General features: G+C 41.7%; 1 long non-coding RNA gene across 1 annotated transcript; it reads left to right on the forward strand.

Annotated features, from left to right (window-relative positions):
- The first annotated feature begins 505 nt into the window (after positions 1–505).
- LOC147581741 (uncharacterized) lies at positions 506–3787 on the forward strand. The gene is made up of 2 exons (XR_015249740.1): positions 506–1080; positions 3601–3787. It is a non-coding gene; the product is annotated as an uncharacterized LOC147581741 (long non-coding RNA).
- Positions 3788–4226: the final 439 nt, after the last annotated feature.

Here is a 4226-nt window from a genome sequence, read left to right on the forward strand (position 1 = left end):
TGGTTGACACCATTCAAAACAAAGTATCTTCATTATGCTCACATGATATAGTAGGTCAGACAGCAATTTTTTGTAGGGTGCAAAGTAATGCTTCTATCTGTGCTTTATTTAAATGCAATATTCTCTCATATATGCGTGCTTTAAGTTGGGCATATCATTGAAGTTGGCCATTGTCGAGGGAAGTCATTTTAAACAGAGGAAGGACCCGGAGGTTTGCTCTAGGTTTCTTCCCCTTGATTTTGCAACGCTTAGCTCTGGCTGCCAACTGGCCTATTTCACCACCACCCTCCCCACGCATCCTCCCTGCCAGCTGCATCTTGGAGCTTTCCAGGGACCAGAGCCCACTGGAATAGTCAGGTTGGGTTACATTTTTTATTCTTTAGAGTTAAGAATGCATTCCTTGAAAGAAGGTGTGCCCCAGATTTTAGAGCTAGCCCTAAACATACTCTGGGAGAAAAAGCCTCCGTTTTTGGAGCCAATATTTGCATTACTAAGTTTTGTTAGGAGTCTGATCTTTTTGGACAAAACACAGGAAATTCTTTTCATGCTGAAAATGGAATCTTTGCCTTATTTGCTATTTTCCACATAAGACCTCTACTACCTGTCTACCTCTTCCCTGTTTCCTGTGTTAAATATGTGCTTATCACAGTACACAGTAATTACAGGGACAGGTTCCAAATCTGTTTTGCAAATGTCCAAGTTTTCAAAAATTATGATAAAACATACTTTCTTCATAAAATTCAGTGTAGTAAAATTTTAAATTTACTACCCTCAGGGACATACTGCAATCTCAATTTCGAGAAGAGAACAATGAAGGTTAAAGGCAATACAGGCTTAGATGTCAGGCCACTGGTTATGCTCAGCCGCTAGCTAAGAGTTAATTTTCTCTGACACTTGGCTTCAGCAGGAAGACACATCACTGCTTATCCTGTGCCTTCAGATCAAAACAGTAAACTTAAAATGCCTGAGGAGAAGAATGAGCCGTGTGTTTACACATCTATCAGCCAAACAAGATTGTGAATTCCAGGAGAGCAGACTCTGTGTCTTGTTTCCTGCGTGTAGAACTCGGCCTGCCTGAAGGTAAGGGGCAATAAATGGATGAATGAGTGAGCATTTACCCAGCTCTCGGGGTAAAGACCTCTTGCTTTCCCACTGTATTCTTACTGCTCCTACTGCAAAGGGGTTCTTGGAGTTTGCTTCCAGAAAGCAAACAGACAGGCAAGCAGGCAGGCACCTTTGTGCACTAAACCCTGAGGAATAATATCTAATATTGTATGTACAGAGTCCACCTCTAGTCCCAAGTCCAGTTTTCTCCAACTACCAGTTTAGCGAGGAGAAAGTTCTGGTTGCTGTGAACAGATATCAGACTTGTTAGACACATTATCAAATTTGAACTGTTCAATTCCAAATGTATTTTTTAAAATGCCTGTGTGCCAGGCACTGTGCCAACTGGTTAGGAGACAAAAGTAAGTTATGAGAGAGAGAGAGGAGAAATTGAGAGAAAGAGAGAGACAGAGAGATGCCTGTAAGTAAGGGTTCAGAGCTGAGGGAGCCCAGAAGAGGGATACTAAGCCTATAGATCTGAAAGAGGCTTCCCGAAGGTGATGACTCTTCTGCTGAATGTCGAAAAGATGAGGTAGAATTATCAAAGCAAAGTCATGAAGAAAGAGAATCTCAGGCTGGGGACACACCTTGAGTAGAGGCGAAGAATCTGGAGTCAGCACAAAGCAAGTAGATGTCAGCGACCAGCTCCTTATTGCCCGAGCTTAGAGTGTGAGGCTGGAATGTGGGGGACGAGGCTGACAGAGAGAAAAGAACCCTCCTAGACTAGGCTGAGACTTCATTTGGAGAGCTGTGGTGAACCACTAAAGGACTATAAGGGCTAAACTCACTCATCTGAATTACTGTGTGTCCTCTGACTCTCCCTTTGACCTCTCTGTTTCCTCATCCTTCACCTCCGTGTATTTCTTATGCATGGTGAGTGTCCTTACCACGCTTCAAAAAGCACTATTAGCAGAAACATGGCCTGCTTAGGCAATCAAATTTTTCCCCCCAGAGCCTTTGTATATTATCATATGGAACAAGATCACTTCCAATGCTATATGGTTCACAGGCTAGACTGCTCTGATAAAATTGAGAACATTCACATGGAAGACGCCAAAGGCCTCAGTCATTACATTCAGATTTTATACTTAACAATTCACCTAATCCCATCAAAGAGGAGAAAAGAAAACAAATTTCACTCCAAAAAAAAAAAAAAATGAGCAACGAAGTCTTTCAGGACACTGCTTTATTTTTTTATTTTTTATTTTAAAAATTTACATCCAAATTAGTTAGCATATAGTGAGACAATGATTTCAGGAGTAGATTCCTTAATGCCCCTTACCCATTTAGCCCATCTCCCCTCCCACAATCCCTCCAGCAACCCTCAGTTTGTTCTCCATATTTATGAGTCTCTTCTGTTTTGTCCCCCTCCCTGTTTTTATATTATTTTTGTTTCCCTTCCCTTATGTTCATCTGTTTTGTCTCTTAAAGTCCTCATATGAGTGAAGTCATATGATTTTTGTCTTCCTCTGACTAATTTCACTTACCATAATACCCTCCAGTTCCATCCACGTAGTTGCAAATGGCAAGATTTCATTCTTTTTGATTGCCGCATAATGCTCCATTGTATATATATAACCACATCTTCTTTATCCATTCATCCGTCAATGGACATTTGGGCTCTTTCCATACTTTGGCTATCATTGATAGTGCTGCTATAAACATGGGGGTGCATGTGCCCCTTTGAAACAGCACACCTGTATCTCTTGGATAAATGCCTAGTAGTGCAATTGCTGGGTCATAGGGTAGTTCTATTTTTAGTTTTTTGAGGAACCTCCATACTGTTTTCCAGAGTGGCTGCACCAGCTTGCACTCCCAGACACTGCTTTAATTTATTTGTTGTAGATAATCTTGCATGTTCTGGAAACAGTGAAATAAGAGGTGTTTTATGATCATATGTCCCAGTTGATTCTTTGTAGACCCAGGATGATGGGAGAGAGGTATGTGGTGGTGATAGAACATGGAGGCCATAAGCAATATCAGCTTCAGAGTTAACGACCTACTTTTCCCCTATCTCTTGCTCCAGTTCTTACCTCCTCATCTGTTTCTCTTGGTGCTATCAGGAGCATAAATGAGGGCTTTGGGAAGTGTGAAAGGCGAGGCTGATTAAAAAATATGTAGGGGTGCCTGGGTGGCTCAGTCGGTTAAGCGTCTGACTTTGGCTCAGGTCATGATCTCACAGTTCATGGGTTCGAGCCCTGTGTCGGACTTGTGCTGACATCTCAGAGCCTGGAGTCTGCTTCAGATTCTGTATGCATCTCTCTCTCTGCCCCTCCCCAACTCTCTCTCTCAAAAATAAATAAACATTAAAAAAATATGTAGATACTCTGAAGTTCACTTACCATGTGCTTTGGACTGAACTGTGTCCCTCCAAAATTCATATGTTGAAGCCCTTGCGTCCAATGTGACTGTATTTGGAGATAGGGCCTTTAAGGGGATAGTTAAGGGAGGATGTAAAAGGTGGGACCATGATGCATTGGACTGGTGTCCTTATAGGAAAAGAAAGAGACATGAGAGATATCTCTCTCTGTCTCCTCGTGCACGGAGACCATATGACCACATAGCAAGAAGGTGGCTGCCTGCAAACCAAGGAGAGAGATTTCACCAGAAACCAAACCTGCTGACACCCTGATTTGGACTTCTGGCCTCCAGAACTAGGATGAAATAAATGTCTGTTGTTTAAGCCATGCGGTCTGTGGTATTTTGTTATGGCGGCCTGAGTGGACTAATTCCACAGGGTTATCCCTACATTTCATGTAACCTCTGCCTTGCAAAATTCAGAGTCTGGCCCATGCTGGAGTAGACTGGGAATATACACACTTAGGTCCTTTTTCCGAAACAAACAAAAAAACAAAAACAAAAAAGTCTTCTTCAAGTGTATAAGAAACATACATGGGCATAGTAAAGTGTTCATATAATACATATGGGATTTGAGGACACTTAAATTCTTCTACTCATCCCAGACCCTCATTCCTGCACTCCTCCATCCCAGAGGCAACCACTGGAAAATATCACTGCTAATACACTAGAATATAGACAAATGAATAGACATAGATAACCGCTCTTTTTATAGAAGTTAGAACATGCTACATATACTGTCCTGAATCTTGTTTTTTTTTTTA

The sequence above is a fragment of the Puma concolor genome, chromosome B1 (genome assembly GCF_028749965.1).
Source record: "Puma concolor isolate L17-30 chromosome B1, mPumCon1.1.hap2, whole genome shotgun sequence".
NCBI lineage: Eukaryota > Metazoa > Chordata > Mammalia > Carnivora > Felidae > Puma > Puma concolor.